At 38.0% G+C, this 27,751-nt stretch overlaps 1 protein-coding gene across 11 annotated transcripts in view; it reads right to left on the minus strand.

Moving 5' to 3' along the window:
- NFIB (nuclear factor I B) overlaps positions 1-27,751 on the minus strand; it is a 244,228-nt gene that overhangs the window by 118,698 nt on the left and 97,779 nt on the right. For 2 of the 11 annotated variants that reach the window (XM_043487194.1, XM_043487195.1), the window contains exon 1: positions 7,626-7,644. The exons of the other annotated variants lie outside the window; for them this stretch is intronic. The gene's annotated coding sequence lies outside the window, so the exon portion shown is untranslated. Of the gene's footprint in view, positions 1-7,625; positions 7,645-27,751 lie in introns of those variants that run through there. 11 annotated transcript variants of the gene reach the window in all.

A 27,751-nucleotide genomic window follows, 5' to 3' on the forward strand; every position in this document is an offset into this window, starting at 1 on the left:
CTTCCAGATGTGACAAAATTTTAACACAGACCAACATCAAGTTTTTCACTGCAGCCTCATCTCCCATGCTCACAAAGATTACTTTCACTGCACATAACACATGGCTAATGTTCAATTTTCCAAATTGATTATTATGCTGCCATTTCAAAACTGACATTGCCATCCAATCAAAAAACAAATTACAAACTCTGCTACATACCCAAACCTCCAAGAAGCAAAAATCACAAAAGAACCAAGAAACCACATCATTATCTTCAAGTTGTAGACACTGCTTGATTCCAGGAGGAATTGAACTTTTCCTAGTCCATTCTTAATATCTCCAAAAGATGGAGAGGGAGAAGGTGCTTATAAAATTTTGTGAGAGCTACTAACTGGCATCGCAACAATTGAGCCTGTCACCTGTTGTTTTGGGTTTTAAAGACTGGCTCTAATTAGAAATGATCAAATACTTCCTGACATTTACAGTATGTTAACATTTGAAAATTAAACAACAAGATTATTCATAGAGAATTTTCAAAATCATCTAACAATAACACTATGATGAAAAGATACAAGCTAAATTTTCCAGTAGGATAAAAAAAAAAATTTAGTTAACTCAATGCCAGTAAGAAAACCTAGTATGATAAGGCTTTGGATAATATCCTGCAAACTTAATCCCTCTCACAAGATCAATGCTTTGAACTCACCTCAATTCCATCCCCCGACCCCACCTCCAAAATCAGAATTGCCATGTAATGGTAATGTGTCCTTGGAGACATCCCTCACTCTGTTCCTGCAAATTACATTTCCCAGCTCTGTTGACAACTGGCTATAAGTTAGAGGCACTGGTGGGAGCTGGGAAATGCAGAAAGTGGAAAGAAAGGAGAAGGGGAGGTATCTCTTTCCTTCTCTCTGTTTTAACAAGTAACTCCAAGCAATGGCTGTCTCATTTGTTTTCTAGCTTTCACAGTGTGGGTCACTCTCTCTGTGGTCTCAAGGACTCTGGCAATAACACACCTTCCTTTTATCCCTCCAGCCTTAGTTGCAGTAGTGGGTTAGTACAGATGCTAATGCCTGGGTTGCCTCTGCCATCTGGCTTTTCACCTATTCTAACATCATTATAACTGGTCTCCCCTATCTTATTCTTTCTAGTGGACTCTGGTAGGAGCCGTATTATTCTGGATCCTGACAGATACATGTGTTTTTTGACATATTCATTACTTTAAAATAGATGTCAGGTAATGGAGTCATCAGTCTTGGATTAAATATAACAACATTTAGAATATTAATACATTTCAGGTGTTTGTTATGATTCTCATTTTAAAAAGTGACAAAGTACTGTCACCATTCAGTACTACGTGTGAAATGCTATACTCCAAAGTCTTTTATAATGCATGATATTAACCCATAAAGATAATCAACATTAAACAAGATTAATTTAACTAATTAGACTTTCAATGCCAAGCTCTAAATCCATCTCTTCCAGGAGATCTGATATTCCCACTCGCCCATCCAGGTCCCATCCAGGTGCACCATCTCGGAGTTAGTCTTCCTCTTACCATCTCAGAGTTAGTCTTTCTATCCAACTTTTAACTAATAACATGATAACTGGGTTTTTCCTTGTGTATGTGACTTTCCTACAAACATGACTGTCTGCTCCTTGACTAGATCAATTTATGAGCCTGATTATCTTTACAGAACATTGTACATTTATTTGTCTCATGACACAAACAACTCTGACTTGCTTATCAATTATCTGAATAGCAAAGAGTATCATGTGGAGATAATGAAAAAGTTGTCTTAACTACAGACTGACATATATCAAAATAAGAAATATATACTTGGATGGTGGCTCAGACAGTAAAGAATCCACCTGCAATGGAGGAAACCAAAGTTTGATCCCTGGGTTGGGAAGACCCCCTGAAGAAGGAAATGGCAACCCACTCCAGTATTCTTGCCTGGAGAATCCCATGGGCAGAGGAGCCTGATGGGCTACAGTTCATGGGGTCACAAAGAGTTGGACATGACTGAGCAACTAACACTTTCACTCTCATACTTAAAAAGAGAAATAATTTCAACATTACTCTTTCTCCCTCACTTGACATCCAGCATTTTCACATCAGTCATAAAATAAGGACATGCACAGGTATTTTGTTCTATCAGGACTGCATAATCTGTGAGGCTTTACTGGAACACTCCACAAATAGGAGAAAACAAAAATGGTTATGTTGGTATGCACAGGGAAGTATATGCATACTTCTCACAATATCAAAATATCAAACTCACAATATCAAAACTTTGCGATCATAAAGGCAAACAGGATGGGTATGCTTGCTATGTTACAGTGTGTTACATAACACCCCACTAGAGGGACATGATTACAGGAAACATAAAGCATTAATCCACATGTTGCCGACTTCTTCTGATGAAACTAGTAACAGGATGACTCTGGGACTCAGCTGCCAGCACTGCCCTGTAATACCGTGTCCTTCTGCTTCCTCTCAATCATTCTGAACTCTCCCACTGCTCCCCACCAAAGTTTTACCTTCATGGCTCTCTTGTTTTAATTAATTCTTTTGTTTAATTAATTGGAACATCATTGCTTTACAATGTTACATTAGTTCCTACCATACTGCAAAGTGAGTCAGCTATACGAATCGATATACCCCAGTTTTTTGGATTTCCTTTCCATTTAGGTCGCCACATAGCACTGAGCAGAGTTACCTGTGATATATAGTAAGTGCTCATTTATTTTCATGTTCCTTAAACATTATTGTCCTGGTTTGTGATAGTTACCACCAAACGACATACGGAGAGCTCATCAACTGAAAATCATTGTTTATTACATTTTTCTTAACCTGAGCCTGAAATCTATTTAGTCAATCTTTGTCATTTGAGGCAAAATCTGTAAATTTAATTCAATATGTTTTATTGAAAAAAAAGAAAATGAGTTATAGTCTAAATAGGCATAAAATGAGCATGAAGGAAGCTGAATAATAAATTCTACTTTTTCATTTTCCTATTCCTTCCCTTTATTTCAAATGAGAAAATTCTAGTACAAGGAATAAGCCAAAAGACAACCTCAATAACATGACAGTAGACACACTGCATAGACGTTGAAAACTACAAGAATAATGTTGAGACCACGAGCTAGAAACAGCCCTTGAAATTCTCTGGAAACATGGATGAGGGGCAGGAAGCCTAATGCCAAATATACATGAAGCTAAATGTTAAACAGTTTTTTTTAATTAACTTATTTTTTTTTAACGATAATTGCTTTACAGAATTTTGCTGTTCTCCGTCAAACCTCAGCATGAATCAGCCATAGGTATACATACAGTCCCCCCTTTTGGACCTCCCTCCCGTCTCCCTCCCCATCCCACCCCTCTAGGCTGATACAGAGCCCCTGTTTGAGTTTCCTGAGCCAGACAGCAAAATCCTGTTGGCTATCTATTTTAAATATGGTAATGCAAGTTTCTATGTTACTCTTTCCATACATCTCACCCTCTCCTCCCCTCTCCTCATGTCCATAAGTCTTTCTCTATGTCTGTTTCTCCATTGTTGCCCTGTAAATAAATTTTTTCTTTTTTTTTAACTACATAGATATTCTGTAGTTAAACTTTCATTGTAAGTTGCAATCCAAAAAAAGAAAAAAATATCCCCAAATTTTCCAATGTACTCTATATGTGGATTCTGTAACTTAAGAATCATCACATAGGAATCTACAACTCAGAGCCAAGAAAAAAACAAATGAAATTGAACTGACTACTTTATGCCAAGCAGATAACTGAAATTATGATCGATGTATTAATAATTGGCCCAGAAATAGGTGTGAAGAGGTGCCCGCCTACAAACGGGCTGATAGAGCAAGAAGAACTAATCTCCACCTTCAAACAATGTATCTGAAGATCTGATTGGAAGCCAATAAACAGAAAATCTCCATCCAGTTACAAATGTCACAGCAGATAATAATGGAACAAAATAATACTGAAATAGTTTATAAGGAAACAATTTTTTAATGCTGGAAGGGGACTGTGTCACCTCAATCCAGCATGTGTGTGTTCTTTCCCTCTCTCTCATGGAAAGAGTAAATCTCTTAGTGTGACACCCTCTAAGTTCCTTTATAATGTGCTCCACCCGACCCGGATGGAAATCTTCAGTCTTGGCATGTCAGTTGGGAATGCTGCTGACAGAGTGCTAACTGCAGTGTCTCTCTACCCAAGACTTGAATTGAAACCACTGATTTACTTTATTGGACCATTCAGCTCCCAGAAGAGGAGGACTTTTGCTACAACTAACCTAAAGCAGAACTAAAACCAACTAACAAAGACAGACAGCAAGGTTGGAACCAACTTACCAAGACAGACAGCAAAGCTCTGTTGTCTGCCCGAGAGGAGCAGAGCCCCTCTCCCTCCCGTGACACGGGTAAAGAAATGAAAGAAAGAAAGCGGGCTTAAACGAAAATGATGCCTGTCATTTTACATCTTGTTGACAAAATATCCAATTTCTTACCAAACTGTATATTTAAGGAATACTTTAGTAAAGTAAAAACGGGATTTAAAAAAGTCTAGCTAATTTTTCAAGAATGTGAAACAGAGAAATAATCTCTAAGAAAATGATAATTTCTGGACTTTGCTTGACAATATAAACTATAAAAATGAGAAGACTTCTATTGGGCTGCCGCCTCACTGGTTGAACTTTATTTTCTATCCCCCTGTTCACATGAATTCATTTTCAGCTTAACATTCATCAAGTATTAAGACACAACAAGAGGTACAGTGATGATGAGATAGTCCCAAGGCCATTACTCTTCCCATGAGACGCACAGGGAGGATCTACGATAAGGGAAAGATGACTTCATTTATGTGGGTTAGAGGGAAGAACTAGGAACTTACTCTAGAACTTTGAAAATCAAAGAGAAAGCTTCAAAACATCACATGTTTGTATCATGCCTAACTTCTCATTTTTCCCACTAGAAGGCAAGGTCTGATAACTGGGGAATATTTCTGAGTTTTCAGCTCCTGGTTGGGAAAAGAGATTCCTGTTCACAGGAGGAAATCCTACCACTCCTGACCCTCCCCAATACCAGTACAGAGGACACTTACAGAGCTAAACCAAAATAGGCCACTTTAATCACTAGGCAAACAATAATAATTAAGAACATCACATTAATTGTGTCTCTTTCCCAGAGGGTGTGTCCTCCAAGGCTCTTTGAAATCAGATTGGAAGATAAGTAGCAATTTGAAATTAGATTAGAAGATGAGTAGCAATTTTACTCCCAAATCTCCTATTCCCATTAAAAAATAGGGCTGAAATTCCTTAGACCCACCCTCAGAACTATAGAATCTATGAGTAAAAACTCTAAGAAAAGTCAGAACACTTAGATCAGTTCTTCGTTAGGTAGTGTATCTAACCATAGAAATTTTGATCCTTGGCTTCTTAACTGATTCAAAGTTTGCTAGCAATCCCATGGAACTTAGGCAGTTTAAGAATTTGTAAAGAGCTATGAAATGTTTAAGTGCATTATTTAATTCAGAATTATAAATGTAAGTTTTTATTAGTCTTTCACTGATGATGGAGATAACTGATAATTTGGGCCCGGTCAATCAAGAATTTGTAAAAAAAACCCATGTCACATGGGTTGGAATAACTAGCTATTGACAGTGAGGCTCTTTCTTACCTTCCATTTGTACTAAGTGATAAAGATAACAACAATGCCTTACAATTTTCAAAGCACTTTCACCTACATTGTTATGCAATCTGAAAAGAGGTTTTCTTTATTCTCAATCTTTCCAATGGCCAGGAAAGAATGTAGCTAGATAACTTGCAGAGTAACAGGAAACCTGAATTCTTCTTTGCAGTTGCCCTACTGACTTTTTTTGTGACCTCTGGGATGTTACTTACCCTCTCTTTGCCTCAATCGCCTATTTCAAACAAGCTATAATAAAACTTTTTTATCCTAGTCCACTGGGTATTACAACAATGAATTTGATAGGATGTCTCCAAAATACTTTCATCTCTATGGGGAAAGCTGCCACAAAAATAAAGACATTGTTGTGATTATTCTAATTGAGTTATTTGCAAATGGAGCTTCTTGATGGAGCCCAGCCTTCAGATATAGAAAAGAAAATTCTGCCAGTCCTCTGGGGTGCAATTGCCTCTTGGCAATTATACCCATAACCACATTTCCTTATTACTGTTATAAAAGACTATGGTTTAAGGGGAAGCAAAGGGGAAGTTTAAGAAAAAATATGCTGTTTCTTTTCAATGGAAGATGCTGAAGTTGCAGATTTGGAACCCAAGGCTATCGGCAAACTCTCACAGAACATGTGTCCACATTAGTGGAGTGATTGTCAGTCATGTCAGAAAAGCAGAGGTGTCCCTGAGGCTGCAGCTTTTCAGCAAATTTTGGAAGTAGTTTGGGGTGGGGGGGGGGGGGGGAGGCAAAATTACAAAGGTAACCTGGGCCTAACTCTAGGAATGCTACAAAAACATGACCAAAAAAAAGAGGTTCAAGGCTATCCTTACCAAAAGAGATAGCATATCAGAAGACACAGGAAAATTAAACAGAGCTTACTTAGTAAGGAAATGCTATGGACAATTTCACATGAAAAGCCAAAAGAGAATACTGGGGTTACGTTGAACTTCCCTTGAATTTACAGGCAGAACACGTGGTGTTCCCTTGATTAAATGACAACAGCCATTAGAATCAGAAGGTACCTCAGTTCGAGGAACTGTAAGAGCTCCATATTCCCCTGACAGAATCTTTTCAAATTATAGAAAACCACTTGGAATTTTGAAATGTTAGCAACATGAACTTTCTTTCAGTGAGAGGTGTTTCTAGGCTCATCACACTATAACTCTGTAAACATCACATGTGGGCTACAGGAGGTAAGCTAGCTAGGATTGTTCTATATACAACCTGTGGTGGCCCTGTGTGTCAGCAGAAAAAACTTTAAAAACCTTAAAATCGAGGGTTCAAACAAGAGAGATTTATTCAGATAAAATTCCTTATTAGTATTTTTAAAATGTCAATCTTCTGAAAAGCATTTGTTGTTGTTGGTTTGCATACAATCTGCAGATTCAGATTAAGATCTAGGTCTTCCAAAAGATCAACTGAAGGAAACACATGGGACAATTTGCTGTTTGGTGACAATAAATGCTACCTGCCTTATCTTCATTTCATAATCAGTGACACCTTCAATCCACAAGTTAGTGAGCATCAGAATCATTAGTGATGCTTGTTAAAAATTCAGATTCCCAGACCTCACTCCCAATGGCTGTGATTCATAGAGCAGTGCTGGGGCCAAGAAAGTGGCACTTTCAACCGGCACCCCAGGTAAACTCTCTCGTGCACTGTTCTCAGACTGCTTACCAGGATGTTTCTTTGCAAACTGGAAAGCAAAAGTAGCATGTGACTATAGAGTCCTAAAAACACAAACAAAATTGCAGTCCGCAAGCCAAGACCAATTTCCATTTTACTCTCTCCCCCTGCCACGAGATGCATCAGAAGACAGCTACAGCCAAAAATCACATGTGTATAGTGAATCCTAAAAAGCAAACTACATCCAAATCCACACTGAACCATTCTGAACTCTATCACACTTCACAGAGCTTTAAATAGAATTCTACCAGAAACATCATACCCTGACTGGCCAAGGGATTCTTTGGGTTCTGCTGCTTTATCCAAGTGATCCACAGTGACCCCAGGTTCCACGCTCTGCATGTTCAGTCGTACACTCTTCTCCAAGCTGAGTGCCGAAACAGAAGGATTTAAAAGAAAACACAAATATTGGCATAGGTGACTTGAGGTTGCTTGACCTTTCCGAAGGAAGATTTTTGGCAATGGTGTCTTGGCAGCTCCCTGGAAGGCAAGGCCAGGACACAAAGAGGAAGACAGGAAGCCGGGAACTGGCCATGTGTCCCTGGCAGGCAGCAGTGCAGCAGGGTGAACCACCTCGTCCCTGCCAAACCAGAAACAGTGGGGAAAGCCCAGCTAATTGGCAAGTCACAGCCGGCTAGAGTGTACATCCTTCACTTTAAATGCCTGATAAAATTAAATGGTATGCCAGACCCTAATCTACTTAAACAGGATCCAACTTTACTTTCGGAAACTTAATTTGCTCCTGCTTGTGCTTCCTCGAGAAAGTGGTGAAGCAGTATCTTAGGATGGTTAACAGGCTGGAGAGATAAAACCAAGTAAAAATGTACTGGAGTCTAGGACATTTGGCTTTTTGAAAGGGCCATATATATTTGTGCTTTCAGTTTTAACTAACAAGCATTCTACTTGCTCATTTATTTTTATTCAGAGGAAACTGTGAAGTCGACATTGCGTGTTGAGGATGGACCTCAGCACATGTGAAGGCAACAGGTATTTTAAAAAAGGATTTAACAAAACCTGCTAAGATATCCCCGGAGACCACAGAGCTGCACCAGCTTGCAGCAGGCTATTGTTTTTACTTACATATTAGTTGGCACAAACATATTTTCTAATATAATCTGTATGTTCTAGCATAATATCACCATTTTCTGAGTCTTTTACTGCTCAACTGGGGAGTCACACAGAGAGAACAGGTATGGAGGGAACTGTACAAATAAACCTCACTGCTGCAGTTAACAGGGTAGATTCTGGGACCTGGAGCTAGATGCATAATTTTACCCCAAGGGAATGTCTGAAGGCTTCGTAAGAGCAATTAAAGGGGTATGCTCACAGGCTGGGCCCTTTTCCTTTTATTTTCTGTGAAATTGTTCATAACTTCTCCAAAATCCACACAAAACTTTCAAAGTAGCTTCAAAGTAGCTTTCAGTACAGTAGTCAGTGGTGAAGTGAGATGGGAAAAAAAAAAAACCAAAAACATATTTCCATGATAATTAGGAGAGGAGAGAGATTATAAATAAACATAATCCATTGTTTTCTACCAGATATTTCTTAAGGTCTACAGATAATTCATCCTTTAAGCAACCCAGAACCACAGTCTGACAATCTGTTTCACTGAAGTCACATGCTGAGGGGTAAAAGGCAAGGGGAAAACTTAACACTGCTTGACAACCATTTAAATTAAGCAAATAATAATCTTTATACCCAATACCAAGCTCTCAGAATCAATAAGTATAGAAAGTATAGATGTGTCCTAACTCTAAAATCACTGTTTCTATAAATCACAACTTGCCTTGACCTTCTCAAACTCTACCTAATTGACTTTGGACACCAAGTATCCCAACTTCTAAAAATTCTCCTTCCCTTTTTCTCCAGGGAACTGATCCTTCCTAGTTCTAAGCCCGTCTTTTGGGAGTGTCTTTTCAATCGCTATGGCCATCTCCTCATTTGTGGGGTCCTTGCAAGTTGATGATCTGTAAGACAACCAAGCAAGTGGCCTTCCATCTTGTCTTTATTGGTTCCCCCTGAACAAACTCAACCAGTTCCATGTTTACAAATATTACCCATTTGTGAAAGATTCTAAATCTCTATTTCTTGTCCTAACCTCTCTATTCAACAGTAAAATCCCCCCTGATGTTGCCTAGTGCATGACTCATGCACACTCTCAGCAACCCCTCTTCCATACCTCAATTAACGGCATCCATACCCACTCTGTGGCCCAAGCGGAAAACTCAGACATCTGGAAACCCCATCTCCCTAAAGCCTTACATTCAATTTTGGGGCTAGACTCTATTTCTTAAGTCCACCCCATTGTCTCCTTTGGAAACGCTGCTAAAATCCCTCATTGAGCCTTCATGTCTCATATGACAATAGCTTCAGCCAACTCAGACCATTAGGATTTATTATTCACAATGAAAGCAGACTCCATCCTCTGCACTGCCAACCAGGAGTCACAATACTTCAAACTTTAAAACATTTGAATGATTCCTTATTACCCTGAACAATCAATGATCTGCTCTTCATCACCTGGCCCCAACCTAGTCTCATCGCCCACTGCAATCAAAAGACAACCTTCTTTCACCCCTTTCCCCATCTATGCCCAATTTCCCAATATGTCAACTCCAGCACACTCTGGAAATTCCTAGAACATGTTGTGCAATCTCAAGTCTCTATGATTCTGCCCACATGGTTTCTCTTTCTAAAATATCCCTTCTTCAAAGCTATGAACTCCTAATTCATTCTTCAAAGCCTTTGAACTCTATCTTTTCTTAGCCTTACTTTCTCCCTGCTCAGAAGGCCACCCCCAAGGCCCACCACTCCTTGCTATTATCTCTAATACATGGCTTGAATACTGCATTATAGCTGGTGGCACATATGCTGCTTTGCTGCAGAAAACTGTGACCTCTTTGACTGTGACAAGATTCCCATGTATCAACCCTTGAGCTCAATCTACAATAGAGACCAAAACACCATTTGTTCCTCTCTTCATGCAGCTTATAATTTAATCCACATTGTGCTGACTTCATCCCCTACTGACAGATAAAAAGGGTTCTTTTTAAAATTGATAAATAAACAGTATCCCCAATTATTATACTTTGAAAATAAAATTGACATAATACAGACATATTTCACTGTGACACATTTTTTTGTTTGATTTCTGTTTTTAATGAATAAAACACCTGACAGAATAAGAGCCATTGTAAATGCCTTGTTTAACTGTGATAAGCAGAATGCACAAAGGTGATATGATAACAAAACAGCTGTGGAAGCATGAAACAAAACTATAAAATAATGATACCACAGCTCTATAATTCTCTGACTTCCACCATCTCTCAGAATAGCTGAAAGGGATCTGTTGAGCTTTGGAAGCCAAACAGTCAAATATGACTTCAGATTGAAAATTACTTTATGGTCACACCCACAGATTGAATGGTGATGGAGCCAGATTAAATGAGGGATTCAAAAGAAGTCCTGAGGGGAAAACATTATAAGAATGGTTTTCTATTAAGGAAATCCATCATTAAGAGGAAAAGCTAAGTTTTAAAAACCATAACCAAGGCAAAATTTCTAAGTGGTAAGACATGAAAATACAACTTGAAAATCTTTTTTGTCTTTAAAAAAAAAAAAAAACTATTCATATGTATGGCATTTATATGGTGCTCCCTAATCTATCTGAGAAACATATAAGCAAATCTATGCAAAGAGATATCCTGAAATGTGATGTCATATTCCTTATAAAAAAAAAAACCCTTCCTTTTTCACAATGTCAATTAAAACCAAATTTAGCTTTAAAACTCCATGACCTCTACCATTTTTTCAGGTTAGTTGAAAAGGATCTATTGACTAGCTTTGTGAGCTGAACAGTTGAATGCTACTTTAGATAGAAAATTATTTCTTTCACTCTATAAGAATAATTATCACGGCGATTACACAATTATTATAATTATATCTGTAAGAACTGTTATTGGGAATTTATCTCTTGAAACAGTCTCATGCCTTGCAGGGGACATTTATCTTTTTTAATGATCACCAACACAAGTGTCTTTTCTTGTAGCTATATAAGTGATTTTACCTCTTTCTATTAATATCCTCTCGCAGGCTTTAGAAGCCAAAGGAGACAGCCCCCACATTTTTCTCCTTAAAGACATTGTTTCAGTTAAGCCAGGCCTGTGGCAGTTTTTGAGACAGAAAGCTTACACTTCCCCTTCATGGCAACACAACCTTCACCATGTGCTTTCCTAAATGGATGGAAAACCCCCCAAAAAAGCCCCTCCAATCTGTGTTTCATAAACTGTACTCCAAGAGAAGTAGCAATAAAGTTTATTACAGACCTAAAGTATCTGCATAAACCCGGTTAATTGAAAAGTGGGTGGAGAAGGCTGCCAAATTAAATGTTTACATTAGCACAGCTGTATTGTAAAAACATTCTGCCCCCTGTGCTTTGTAATTATAAGATATTTCTGGACTGTGTATCTCTACAAAGTTTATCTCCACTGCCAAGAGTGTCTTGGCACGGAGAGGCTGCAGCTCTTGGCAGCCAGGAGCCCTGCGCGCGGGCAGGATCTAAAATGGCTGCCAAGCGGCCTCCTGAAATGTCGCCGGCCTGGCCCGCCTCGCCAAGGGCAGAGGGCAGCCGGCGGCCGGGCAGCCCCACGACGGCCTCTCAGGAAGCCAAGACGCACATTTCCCACAGAAAGACGGCCTGCTATCACAACTTTTTTTCTAAGTTGCTTGAGAAACTACAAAGCAGTATTGCAACGTTCCAAGTCATAAAGTGGTGGCAGGGGTCTTTTCTGAATCCCACTCACCTTCACATGTCAGTGACGCCTGTGCCCACAACGTTTGCTGCTCATGAGAGAAACTTCATGTAATTTTCTGGGGAAAAAAGTAAAGTCAGAACTCCCCACTACAGGGAAATACACTACAGAAAAACTTGAGCCAAGACCAATTTTCCCATTTGCAGTGCATGATTCTGACTGGATTTAGAGTCTGTGGCAGACCATGTGTATATGCAAAATGAAAACCAAAAAAAATATTTAATTTGCTTCCTTCTCTTTCGTTAAGGAGCGATGCTTCTCTTACATCGTTAAAGTAACAAATCTGAAGGGGGAAAAAGTTTTCTATGGCAAATATCCATAGCACAAAACCCACTTAATTGTAAAAATTGAGACGAAATCTATAGTGACTGCAAGTTCCAAGAGCTGACCAAAAGGAGGGAGGGCTGGGGAGAGAGGGACTGCATGGAACTCCAGCCATCCAGTTTACTCGTGTGTGTGTGTGTGTGTGTGTGTGTGTGTGTGTGTGTGTGTGTGTGTGTGTTCAGTCCTATCTGACTCTTTGCGTGTGTGTGTGTGTGTGTGTTCAGTCCTATCTGACTCTTTGCGTGTGTGTGTGTGTGTGTTCAGTCCTATCTGACTCTTTGCGCGTGTGTGTGTGTGTGTGTGTGTGTGTTCAGTCCTATCTGACTCTGCGACCCCATGGAACTCCAGCCATCCAGTTTACTCCTGGGTGTGTGTGTGTGTGTGTGTGTTCAGTCCTACCTGACTCTTTGCGACCCCATCCAGTTTACTCCTAGTGTGTGTGTGTGTGTGTGTGTGTGTGTCCAGTTTACTCCTCTGTGTATGTGTGTGTGTGTGTTTGTGTGTGTTTTCAGTCATATCTGACTCTGCGACCCCACAGACTGTGGCTGTCCAGGTTCCGCTGTCCATTGGATTTTGTCAGGCAAGAATACTGGAGTGGGTTGCCATTTCCTCTTCCAAGGGATCTTGCCGACCCAAGGATCAAACTTGTATCTCCTGGGTCTCCTGCATTGGCGGGTGGATTCTTAACCACTGAGCCACCTGGGAAGCCCTTACTCCTGGTAGGAATGTACAAAACACTTGAATTATAAAGGTAAAATGCTTCTGAAGTACAGCTAGATCTTGCAAAATGTGTACTGTCTCTGTCTTATTTTTTCTCTCTTAGACTTAAGTCCCAGCTAAAATGCTATGTTCACAGCTGCCAAATACTGCATAATGAGGTCACTGGATTTTTCTCTTTTAGGGTGTTCCACAATTTCAAGCCCAGGTTGAGAGACATAGTAGGCCTGGTGTACTATCCTATAATCATTATTGGCAGTGATTACGGTTCCGTAATTCTAAGCTTCAACTGAATTCAACATTGCCTCTGCCGAGAGATAATTCAGAGGTGAAAGATGAATTCCATGATGCTGACACAGACCGGTGGCACTCATTATACTCATAGTGCTTATTCCGTAAATGCCCAGGCTTTCTAGCTTTAATTATATAAGTCCACACACTCAGCACAGCCACACCAATAATTTCTACTTTATTTTTTTAAATCCCCATCATAATATAAGAAACTCTAATGTCTCTTTAATGGTGTATTCTGAATACTGTTCTTTCCCCCGTACTCATCTGAAATATATATAAAGGTGCCTATGTACACATACTTCTTGAACATTTTTAAGGCAGAAAATTTTCTCACCATTATTATAATCCTGCACAAAAGACATATGGGAATTTTTAGCCATTGTTTAATTAGTTATCAAGAGAGTCAATCACATAGTGTACAACAGCAGGCTACTCTTAAGTGACTGGTGAACCAAAGTTGGTGTGTTCAGAAAATATTCACTATTAACTTACTAATACTTTTAAAACTTGAGCTTCATTTTTTTTCACTTTCAAGTAAGTTTATGGTTTGATACCATAACTTCTTTTCTTCCTTGAGAGTTTCCAAATTCTAAAATAACAAACTGTTTGACAAACAGAGGAATTTAACAAATGTTGATCTATCACCTACTACATGTAGAGACTCTGCTATAACATACAGAAATAGGAGATTAAGACATGGCCTACACAAAACACTAAAAAATAGTTTCAGATTTTTTTCTTATGTGAGTCATTTCAGGTACATATTGCCAAGTAGATATATTCTGCATCCCCAACTAAAGTACAAATGTCTAAAAATCATACACTCACTTTATGTCTCACTGAGTACATAAGACATTGAAATACATATAAAATAGATCCCTACACTGGAAAGGATCCTAGGCAGGATAAATGCAATTAGTTACATAAAAGCACCAGTGCCTCATATGTTCTATGTGTTTAAATATTCTATACCCTCTCCTTCATCAGCAGATATCTTCTGGATAAAGAGCAATGAAATAATGGTAAGGCTAATAGTCAGTGAGCATTTGTTTACTTGTCCAAGAGTGTTCTCAGTACTATAGGTGGATTTCTTCTTTGCAATAAACGCTGTGTGATCAGTATTAGCCCCATTTTCGGGTAAGAAAACTTGCCTCAGGCTATTCCACAAACAACTAAAACAGCCAGGAATTAAACTCAATCAAATCTGACTGCAGAGTCCCGTATAAATCTGCCAGTTTCTCAAATTAGAAGTGTCACCATCAGACTGAAAGAGAGGCCAGGTAGAGGTTACTCCTCTACAATTACAAGGTTTTTTGGGCAACCTTCCTAATTTTTGACACATAATGTCCCAATTTTCCTGGCAGAAGCCTCACTTGAGTGAAGGCTGCTGACTGTAGTGAGTTTATGTTGTGGTTTGGTAATGTGCACAGGCTGGGAGAAGGATGAGACCAGAAAACCCTTTTTGCCCGTGGCAGGCCACAAATTGAGGACTAAGTCGGTGCATGCAGTTGAATGGCAAAGGGCCAGTTCAGCATGAGCAGCTCAGTGCCATGATAACACGTGACCACCAGACACCCTTTGCAAAGTCACTGCCCTCTTCACTCCCCACAAACCACCTAATCGCCCACCAAAGTTCCGAGACTTCACCACAGGATCAAGTAATTCCCCCCTCTAAGCCACATCTTGCAAATGACAGTCTGATTTCTCCCCCTGTGCCATTTTCCCCTTGAATGTTATTGCAGGCTTAGTGGTACTTAACCAGGGTTTGGGGTCTGATCTATTTGTCTACTGATACAACATGGCTGCAGGGAAGAGCCAGCTTCCATTGCCACCTGAAAGAGAGCCACCAACCCACTCTCATCACACCCTCCTCCTCCTCCTCGAATGAATGTGATTCAAAGAAAAAGTACAAGGGCACAATGCTTCTTTGCTTCAGTTTAGGTGGTTCGTTTCAACACAAAGCACAGAATCATCAAACTCACAAGGGCAAGCAACACAGGATGATGTCTTCACTTGAAAATACAGCCAGCCACACCCAGGATTCAAAATCTAAGATGAAAGATTATTTCCCATTCCCCCAAATAGTTTATTTTCCCCTCAAAGTCACTTTGAATCATCTTTCACATTTTATTCTCTTATTTGTAATCTTATCTTAATAACCTCAAGATAGATCATTTTTAGAACTCAAGGTAAAGTTCTGGCTCATCTTTAAGAGAATAAACTACGAGGTGTTAAATTCAATGGCTGTTTGAATTTTCATTGCAATTGGTACCCATTCTAACATCAAGGTTAAACTGTCAAAGAGAAATAAATTATGCATATTTCTAAATTTGTTAATTTAAGAAAATTGAATTACAAATCTCACTTCCACTCCAGACAAAACCATAGATGAATTTATGTCTCAGAACCTTTAGTATGAATTAAGATCAGACTTACTCATACTAACTTACTCAAATCCATAAAAACAAACATGACCTAAACTTATTCTACTGCCTTGCAAGGGTAATATACTAACATTCTCTGGGTAGTTTTACTTACCAAAGATTTTTTTTTTAAATAACTGTTCAGAACTACTTTTTATAAAATAGTATAAAATTTCCCCATATTCCCCATATTATGGTCACTCCAATGACCATAATATAAAAATCATTTTGCCAAAAAAATTTCCTGGAAATTTTCCTCATTTGAGGTGCCTGTGATTACTTTCACAGACTGAAAAAGACCACTCAACATTCTTTGAAGGTGCACAGTATTCTATTTAGGGGAGAAAGTACATATTTCAAGACACACAAAAATATTCATCATTTTTCAAATAGCTGCAGCATGAAATTTACCTAGACATGATTGATTCAGTCTATTTTTATATTTATTTTCAATATGATATGATTTCTGCCCTCATTCCCTACTTGAAACACTCCACCTTTATGGTGGTAAGGAGAAAATGTCAAAAGTGGAAGAAGAATGAAACTGTATGAAAATAAAAATGCTTTCTGATTAAAAAAAAAAAGTTTTCTGATAACTTACATGTCAGAACAGACAGGAAAGAAACATTTAATGCTGCTTACTCATAGATTTCTTTCCCACATAATCTGCACAAAATTATGTTATCTCTGCCTTTTGAAGAATTAGTAGATCATAGACTAATTTTTTTTACATAAATAATGAGAAAATGCTGCAGTTTATGCTTCAGGCTAAGTTTTTCACCAAGAGTTTTTTTTTTTTTTAATAGTCATTCTTACCACTTACTTAAGAATGTTCCTTTCATCATTAAATAATAGTTCATCTCAAATACTAAGCTGGTATTTCTTTAAACAAAGGCCATGTTATTACACTGTTGATGACTTTAGGTTTAGAAGAAAAAAAAGAATCAAAATTGATCAGCAAATGCAAGGACAAGTCCTGACAAAAGACTCAACATTTATTAGAAGGCAATTGCTAGAGAACGTGGCCTTAATTGTGCATACATATTTTTACTCATTAAGATGAATAACCAATAAAATCCCACACTATGGTGTCCCAGCCTTATAACACATTAATAAAGTTTCTTAAAGGTTCTGGCAGGGGGCCAGCACAGTCCATTAACTCTTTGCAAGTTGTAAAAAGAAGGAAAGTCATTTCAGTCTGTTTTGTGGTTATGAATGAAACAGCAGGCAGCCTGTATGGAAACGTCACTTTGGATATGGTATTGGTAATGGATGCTTTGCTGCTCAATCAGAATAGTGTGGGGAGAAGTTAATGCACCCCACACAACCCAAGCCCTGATGCACTGCAAAGCTAATCTAGTTAAAGGTGGAGGGAAAAGAGCAGAGGATTCAGGTTCAGAAGATCTGTTTATTCTGCTAGGACACTGTCACACTGCATCTGGATAATCGTGCCCACTGTGAAACACAAATTTTTATAGAATTCATTTGAAGTGACGAGGACTGTTTTTCCCTGATTATTCTTCTTCCTAACAAAACCTGCCTTCTGGGGCATCCACTTAAGTCAAGTCTGGACTGTAAATTAGTAAAACGTCTTTAAGTTAATGTAAGAGGCAAAATCCTACCTTGTAACTCTCTGTTAGGCACACTCGAATTAAGTCATACAAATCACTAAAATGATTGGTAGCTTGTGTTTGTCTCTGACTTTGCCTAACAATTTGAATTGGAGAGCGATATTCTCCCCAAAGCTTTGCAGGGCCATCTGTTCTCATTTTTCGTGACACTACAAACATTTTCCTTTGGAAAATGGATTCAGTATTTTGCTTCCTTTTCAGAATGAAGAGTGGAAAACTTGAATGAAACTAAATATATAAAAAGGCATCCAAGTTGTACAACTAAAGTTGTAAATGTGGAGGGCATTTAAAACATTTTTCTTCTGGTTAAGATCTCTACCCTTTCATCTGCTCTAGGATAGGGACTAAAGTTCCTCATTTTTCTTAAAAAATGTTTTTTCAAAAAATAATTTGAAGTAATTACAATATCAGAAAAAAACCTAAGAAAAGATTAACAGCCTTGAGTTTCAGAACACCAAAAATTTAGAATAGCTTTACAAATTGTTTTTGGCATTTCAATGGTGAAGTAAATACTAAAATATAAGCATACACAAACACACACACACACAGTCTTCTTAAATTCCCAACCCAAATATGAATAGCATCATTAGTCAGTTACTTCTGATTGTTAAAACCACAAATTGGCTGTAATGATCTGTCACTTCATATGAGGCCAAAATATAAAATTTCAAGCAGAAGAGGTAATACAATAAGTACAATAGAAAACATCTTCATTATTTTAATTTTGTTCTGTTTAAAATTTTGCCAGGAAAAATAAGAAAGAATATTTTAAACTTTCACATGTAAATGTTCTTGAATGAGTCCTAAAATCTTCCCATTTCAAATTTCATTTATTCAGAGTCAGTTTTAATATGTATCAAGATAGCTGTATCTCTTGTACACTGCAGATTTTCCAGGAAGTTATTATGTAATGTGTTTCTGACTCAGTAAAACTAAAGGAAATCCTAGTTAACAGATTGAAATTGTACTGAATTCATACATCTGCATGTACATGATTATTTTGTCTCTGTTTAGACTAAAAGCCAAATACTTAATAATCATTCCCTAAAGCTTAGAATATTTATAGCATACATATATGTCTACCACGTTAGGAATCACTCCAACGTGTGAAAAACCCAAGATAAAAATGCAATCTTTCATTTAAAAAAATACTGCCCTTACCTTCATGTCCATGATACTGTATTTTTAAAATATGTATTGTCTCTGTTTAATAGCAATATTGCCTGTGTTAATTTTTGCAATCTGGAATTATTTAATTTTAAAAACTGCATTTGAAAAACAACCTGAATTCAGGTATTAATGGATCTGGGAGATTTCTTAAAAGAAATACACTTCATTTCCTAGAATACTAGTATGGAGCTAAATAGAAATGTACAGAAACAGAATATATGGGCTATAAAGATTTGTCTACATTAGTTAATTTAGAAAGTAAAATAAAAATCTTAGTAACTTTCAAATGACATTCTGCAAATGGAGAAAAGCTTTGACCACTCCAAATATTAGGATAATCCCTTAAGGCAAGGAACCAACAAACTGTAATTCAAGAGAAGCCACAGGGTCCAGAGGCAGGAGCAAAGCAAGGTGAAGGGAGTAGGAGATGAGGGTGAGGTCAGAGGCTTGTTCGTTTATCACAGAGATGCTAACCACCCAGCACATCTGTACTGATGACCTCTCAACCTCCAATTCCACCCCCGCTGGGGGGCACCCTTCAGGTCAGGCCTCTCCTGGACCCTACAATGAAGTGCGAGTTGAACCATATGGTGGCATGTTATTAAAATGACTAACTTTTTTAGGACAATGATATTGCCCTTAAAGGAAAGGAAGTGTATACTTTGGAAAGATCTTCAACATCAAATAATGAACAAAAGATTAAAATATTTAAAGAATTGTCTCTCAGTTCCCATCAAAGGAATATATCACTGGGCTTCATAGATAACTGCATTTTAGCTGGTATTAATTAACACTACTGCCTAGTGTAAATGCAAATAAAGTACCACTTTTTAAAGAAGCGCCACCTCTAGAAGTAGGGGGTTGTGTGTGCGTGTGCACTCAAGTAGTGTCCAACTTTTTGAGACCCCATGGACTGTAGCCTGCCACGCTCCTCTATCCATGGAATTTTCCAAGAATGCTGGAATGGGTTGCCATTTTATACTCTAAGGGATCTTCCCAACCCAGGGATCGAACCCTCATCTCTTGCGTCTCCTGCATTGGCAGATGGATTATTTACCACTAGTGCCACCTGGGAAGCCCAGAGGTAGGTAGGTGGGCATTCCTAAAAAATGAACTGTTTCCATGCTAAAGAGATATAAGTATATAAAATTTCAGAGAGATCCTAGCATACATCTACAAAGAACTTCTAGAACCTGCTTAAACGAACAAATCAAAAGACTCATATTAATAACCACTATACTTATATTTAATTGATGAAAGCAAAACTACTCCAATTCATTTTAAGATGTGATGAGTCACATAAACCACTCATTGACTTAAATTACTCACACGTTTTTGCTGCTGTTCTGTAAGGTTATATAAATAATTATACCCTCATTTAATTTTTAAGCCGAATCACCTCTTAAAGGACAAAATTAAAAATATTAAAGTGTTAATATTAAAGTGTTAATAAAATATTAAAATCACTTCACAATGTGTTGGTTAACTATCTCTAGAAAATAAGAATTAAGAAAAAGTCAGAAGGAAACTAACAACTTAAGGGAAGATTCAATATAAAACATAGGATTTGAAGTTTCAAAGCAAAAATTTCTTTATTAAACCTAAGTGGGTTTCCTACTGATTAATTATGTGAATAATTTAGGAAATCACCTTAAACTGTTGTAATTCTTCCAAACAAAACCACATTTCTAAAAAGTCTATTCTTATAATATTGCCTATAACACATGTTTAATAAACGTTTGCTAGATAAATGGACAAACTATGCAATAAAAACAATATCACTCACATTTATAATGCTTTACGACCTACAAAACACTTTCACATAAGCTACCTTATCCTAACAACAGTGTTGGTAGTTATTATTAACCCCATTTCATAGATAAGGAAATTAAGGCTCAAAGAGAGTGAATGTTTTACCCAAGGTCATAGACCTAATAAACTCACTGCTTAGAGAATAATTAGCTTAAGTTTAGAGAAGTCACTTCCTTCTTCCCTATTCTACTCTGAAACACAAAAACATAACATGCATTGCATGTGAAATATACAAGCAAATATTATATATCAGTTGCTGCATACTTACATTATTTGCCTATTTCCATTTATACTTCTGTAGACACTGTTTTGAAAAGGTAATATAACATAATTATATCCTCCTTTCAAAAATTCTCTGATAATCCTCTCACTGCCTAGGACAGCCTAAAGACAGAGCATAGTCAGGAGACTCATGTCTTAATTATCAACCACCATTAAGTTCATCTTTGATAAGTTACTTATTCACCCCAGCTCTCAGGTTCATCATAAGTCAAATAAGGGGTATATAATAAACACTTTCTAAATTCCTTCTGTCATCCATGCTCCACAGCAGTGGTTCTCAAGCTTTAACATGCCTAAGAATCACCTGAAGAGTGTGTTCTAACCCACTTTCAGGCTCATCTTCAGAGATCTGATTACTAAATCAAATCAGAACGGGGCCCACGACTCTGCCCTGCTAAGAAGCCCACGACAGATCAGATGCTGCTGGTTTGGGAACCATACTTTATAAACTATAAATTTGTATTCTTTTTCACATTTTGATTCTCTACCTCTATTTCCTTGGTCCTACTTGTGTTTACACATTTGAAATGTATTCTTATTTTACTGAATATAAAAGTCCTGCTGAGACCTGCTTATTCAGGAGTGCAGTGAGCATAGAAGGAGGCATGCACTGTAAAGATGGTCATCCTGGACAATTTAAACTAGAAAAGATGTTATTACTTAAAATATGTACATACATTGCACCTATACTTATGTGTCCATTAAGAAAATCTGGAAACGGAAGAAATTTAGGAATGAGTGAAGGACTAAGAGAGAAACAAGGGGAAGAAGGACATTTGCTTTTCATTTTTACCTATATGTGGTACATAATTATTTTCTGTAAATGTATTACATATTAATTTTTTTAAGTAAATAGGTGTGTAAAAAATAACTCATATCAAGCTCATTAATGGGTTTCTTAGTAAAGCAAGAAAAGAAAAATGATGGCTGACCCAATCTTTATTTAATCTCCAAAGACACCAACTAGAACATAAGTTTCTATAGACTCTGTAGTATATTTGTAACCGGGAAAAAAAAAACAGGAAGTAAAACAAGGAGCTTAAAACATTTTGTCTCTGGTGTACATTTAATGGTGGTCAATGAAAAACAGAAGTGATAGCACTGAATACCTGCAAATACTAGTTGAAGGCTATTTTATGAATAAATGATTGTTAAAAGTTAACTAACAAGGAAAGATTTGGGCATTTGAGGATAAAAAAATGTCAGAAAACAAATGTGTGAAAAGTTATAGTGAAGTGAGAATTTTGCCTATTCTAAATTTGTAATGCAGATTCAGTTGTAAAGAAAGTAAAAAGTATATCAACAAAAAGTCATAAGAAAAAGAACTAGAAACTGTTACTTTAAAAGTTATCAGATAAACTTCAAGTATTACTCTCAAGAGTCAGATAAAGATGGACCATTTGTTAATTGAAGTTTTTTTCTGAATGATGTACTGAGATGGAGTCTAAGTTCCTACTATATATACTTCTACAATACGGCAATATTACTACAAAAGCAATTATTACTTCTGTTATCTAATGCAAAATTTAATAAAGAATTCTCAACCTGCTTGCCCACTTATTTGCATTATAACTTGGATGAATGGCCCAATATCTCAGAGCTCCTTTAATCAATTTGTAAAAGATAAAAAAGTAACCTCTCCCAAGCAGGCCCGTGGTGAGAACTGAGACACTGCATGTAAATCCCCAATCTGGTGCCTTGTTCATGGTGCACGTGCAATAAATAATAGGTATTATCATTGCTCTTAGTAATGACAATAAAGCTGGTACATTTCCAATTCTACCTGACACCGCAGAATTTCAAGTTAGTCATATATAACATTCAACATGAAGAAAACACAGATGCTTCCCTGGTGGCTCAGAAGGTAAAGAATCCGTCTGTAATGCAGTTTGATCCCCGGGTTGGGAAGATCCCCTGGAGGAGGGCATGGCCACCCACTCCAGTTTTCTTGCCTGGAGAATCCCCAAGAACAGAGGAGCCTGGCGAGCTACAGTCCATGGGGTCACAAAGAGTTGGACACGACTGAGCGACTAAGCATAGCACAGCACTGTCTGTTTAGAAAAGATAGGGTGGCAAAGGGGACCTGAGAAGCTACTGGTCAGTGGTCAGGAACTTTTGTTTTTCTATTTTTCTAAAATGAATTTAAATAAAAAATAAAACACCTAAATCATTTTAAACTAATGGTCATTTGCAAAAATATATATATATTTATATATATTTATTTATATATATATGTATATATATATATATATAAATTGACAAGCAAGCTGAGGTAATGCCACAGGCAAGGTCTGCATTAACATGGAGGCATCTATTAGTTTATCCAATCACTCTGCTGACCCTTCAAAAAGTCCTATGACTACGGGGCAGACACAAAAGAAGTTCAGGTATGAGAAAGGCCAGAAGCAGGATTCAAGTGGGTGCTACCAAGGTTTATCTGTATCCATTGGTAAGAATGAAGATTCTGTGTATGTGTGTGTAGAAAGTTGAGGAGGAGGTAAATGTCCACAAACATAAATGAATCCCAGAAGAAAGATACTGTATGCTCCAAAGGGTTTACATTACCCTTGCTATAACACCAAGGTCAAGGCCACATTAACAGTCACTTCAATTCCATCACACTCACGTGACACTAAGAACTATGCTGTATTTGCCAAAATTGCTTTTAGAGTTATGCTAAAGAAAGGAAAATAAGTATACTTTCCAGTAAAAAATCTGCATCCGGCAGCCCAGCAACTAAAAGTCATTTATTTCACAAGGAATACTCTGGCCTGTTTGTATAGGACATGATGCTTTACACTGCAAACTAAAATAGCTATCCCCATCCATCTTCTAAAATATTGCCATAGCAGCATAAGTAAGTTATGAATAATTTTTGGAAAGTGCTGTTGGGCAGAACTTAATAAAATTAAGTGGAAAATATGTGAAATGATTTAATATCTGAATTCTTAAGTATGCTATACTCAAAAGTCATATTCCATGTATTGAGTCGACCATTTTGATCAACTGCCTTATGATGCCCAAAGGAAAAATAGTATGAATAGTAATTTCCAAACCTTCTGGGCAATGACTTGGCACAGGTTATGTCTTTTACATATATTATATGCAACCCACACTAATTCCTATTTAAAGCAGATAGAATCTAAATTAGATTGTCTTACAAATTATTTCTTGAGTGTGCATGAACAACCAAAAGATTAAGATATAAATTATCTAATTATTTAATAATGTTGGGAGATAGAAGAAAAAGATACAAACTAAGCAAACTCTAAATTTACATTATTTTGGAAGACTCATAAAATCCTGCTCTGACTGGTCATATTGCTAATTATTTTATTTGAGATAGATAAAACAAATAGGAGGGTCATTGTGAGGGAAGAGAAAATCAGAGTAAGAAAATAAAATATTTATGGGCAGTGAGGGGTGCAAAAACAGAAGTCCTTAGATCCTACTGTGAGTGAGTGAGTGAGTGCAAGTCGCTCAGTCGTGTCTGACTCTTTGAGACTGCTTTGCCAATAAACTGTATTTTCTTTTTCTTTTTTAATTTTTGTTCTGCACCACGAGATATGCGGGATCTTAGTTCCCGGACCAGGGATCGAACCCATGCCTCCTGAATGAGAAGCGTGGAGCCTTAATCACTGGATCACCAGGGAAGTTCCCTAAACTGTACTTTCTGAAGTAGACTTGGTCTCCTCCGTGATTGCTGAGAGTTCTTCTATTACTTTGTGGCACTAACAGCATTTTTAAGAAGAAAGCAAAGATCACTGAGCCTAACAAGGGAATAAGAATAATGAGGTGTGAACGACAAGGCAGTATTTGGAAGGAATACATTTTCCCAAAGGAAAAATACCGAAGGAACAGGCCAGTTGTCCAGGAAATACAGACAAACATGATCACCATATTCAAGCCAAATATAAAATGAAATATTTTTAAAAATTTACAATTGTTTTGTTTCCATGATACATTCAAGAATCCGATTCCAAATTACAAACTCCAAACTGTGTTTCTGATTTCAGTGCTTTCCTTAAACTACCATAAATGTTTTTCCTCAAGCAGCACCTGATAAAACCCAGATTCTACCCACTGGCATTTTATCCAAGCCAACAGATCTTCGAAAAGCCTCCTGAAAAAGATTTTTCACACATTAATCTGAGACTCTGAAGGTCCTGGGCAGGCACGAGTGAAGTATTATAGAACTCTGAGTTGGACTCCTGGCCACCAGAGAGCCCAATGACTATCCATGTCACTCAGCTAGTCCACAGAGATCCCTTCATTTCTGTATTTGATTTTGGTATTTAGTTTATTAGAGATTTTACCAAGGGCCACAAGAGGCTATTACTACTGCCCAGAGTTGGTCAAGTGTTTGGCATCTGAAATGCATGGTCCCTTTTCCCCCGTGAGTCTGAAGTAGAAAAGTATTTATTTCAATACATTGATCTTATCATAGCTGATGACATATTTCTATTAGCCTTTAGTCTCGTAAGTTCAGGCACTTTCAGTTATTGATCTACCAGTCACTGCCATCATCAAAAGACACTTATTAAGTACTTGTTTGTTTACACTGCTCTTGGAGGCAGGACACAGAGTGATTGTTTTTTAAAGAAACACTTTCTATCCTCTAGGGAACCTAAAACCATTCCTCTCTTAGTCTATTACTAGCTCTAACTTGAGACCATTAAATTACCGCCCCAGTCTCCAACTACAAAAACATTTCTTAAGTGCTAGTTCTTCATTAAAAGGTGGCTAATAAAACTCATGTAGATAACCCAGTTTGGAAGAAATTTTGATTGTTAACCTTTTTTCACCCCTAAGATGTTGCATCCTATGGAGTTTTGTACAACCTATATCTCCTCTCTGCCACATTTAAAGGCTTTTTGATTTTTTAAAACGTGGTATATTTAGGACTACCAACATTTTCAATAAGAATAGCAAATCTAAGGTGCAAATAATGATGTCAATTGTCATCTTGATATAAACATTACTATTTATTACCTATATATAAATTTAGGTTGTTGGACAGATGGGCAGAGCTATATTGTGTCCTGAGAAATTTTAATATAGAGTCATCTTGTGGCACTAGGTTAAAGAAAAGTTTGAGTTGAAAAGATTTTTTCCAAATAAGATGTAATTTAGGGTTACAATGTCAAAACTATAAACCTAAAATTAAACTTACTAACTATTTTGGTTTGCAGACTCATTTACTCAAAATTACAGACAACTCTACATTTGTTGCAAGAGAATGAATTCAAGGCAGGATCTTATTCATTCACATGTTATTCCTGTTTTATGTCTTATGGAGGAGGCATGTTTGCTGGGGTTTGTTTTGTTTGGTTTCTTTTACTAAATGGTAAGTAATGTTACAGAGATAAATGTAACTGCCTACCAACACTCCAGGGCAGAATTCAGGAAGAAAGCTCCAGTAAATAACACTCCATTTGAAAACATTTAAATGGCAACCCACTCCAGTATTCTTGCCTGGAGAACTCCATAGACAGAGGAGCTAGTGGGCTACAGTCCATGGAGTCACAAAGGGTGGGACACGACTGAGTGACTTTTACTCTTTGATGAGATTTAAGAAATTCAGCGTTCTTCAGATGACAAGAAAATGGCATGTTCTTGTTTATATGGTGGAATTAAAGCTATCACGAATAAAACAACACACCAAACATTCTCCTAGAAGCCAATATCTTGACTTGCTTTGTCAGCATCTACCCTGTTACTCCGAAGGCCAAGCTTCCATGCCTGGGAACTGGAGTAACTTCCCCATGAGAGGATGGATCTGCACATCAGCTATTTCATCTCCAGCCCTGAGAGAGCATCAGAGCAGCCGCCCTCCTCTGCAGTAAACACTAATGTCAGCATGCCATGCCTTCTTCACAGTGAGGCCAGGAACCCCCCCTCGCCCCCAGCAGGCTGGAGTCTGCCGGGCTCATGAGCCTCCCTTCCACGTGGCGAGAAGGCAGAGTCAGGGAACAAATTCCCCTGACATCTCTCCGCTCAGGATTACCAAACACATGTTCTAAATTTTTCTCATTAATTATTGCTGATAATAATGACCGTGTAGGTCCACTGCAAAGAGAACACAGGCCTTTCTAGTTAGTACATGCATCATAAACAAGGTAAATGCACCTCTCTGAAGCTGTCGTAAAGCCCGTGTTGTGGTTCTCAGGCTCAGAGAGAGACGCTTTGATTCTGTTTCATGGACTGGAGTAGTAGCAAGACTTAGCATTCCCAAGTACTGAGAATCTGCGGCAGGGGGACAGTTAAGAGGCAGATTATTCTGCACAAGGGGTCTTCCTTCCTACCACACCTAGAGTTCTAGGGAAATCGGAAGCCCTGCTTCCGGGAGCCTTGGTTTCCTCTGCTGTCACTCTGGATGCTCGGCTCACAGCGTCCGGGCCAGCGGATCACAGCGACAGACCTCACATCTCACTGTGCCCGTTACCCCCGCGCCCTCAACACTAACAAATCTCAGTCGTCTCCTCACTTCCTCCTCTCCTTCTGGCCCCTCTCCCAGCTCTTCACTCTTCCCTAAGAAACCCTCATTTCCTTCCCAGGAAACTTCCTTCATCAAAGTGTCACTTCCTCATTATTAAAACTCAGGCAGGTCCAGACGATTTTCCACCACTCCGAGCTTTTGCTCTTCATCCAATGAGACCTAGCTCTGCTCTTTCCCCCATCTCCCCAATACAAACACACATCCCATCCCCATCTTCCTTCCTGGCCCTCTCTGACCCTCCCAGGGACAGTTTTCTGCTCTGAACTAGATGCTATCCTGCCTACAGCCTATCTAGCTTCCTCCCAAGTCTATGAGCTTTTCTATGACCACAGTTCACAGCAAGCTGCTAAACTTTGTGTACCCAGGTCAAGTAGTGACATAATATTGACACAATATTGACAAATACTGACACAATCAGAAATCAT

This window comes from Cervus canadensis, chromosome 14 (assembly GCF_019320065.1).
Source record: "Cervus canadensis isolate Bull #8, Minnesota chromosome 14, ASM1932006v1, whole genome shotgun sequence".
NCBI lineage: Eukaryota > Metazoa > Chordata > Mammalia > Artiodactyla > Cervidae > Cervus > Cervus canadensis.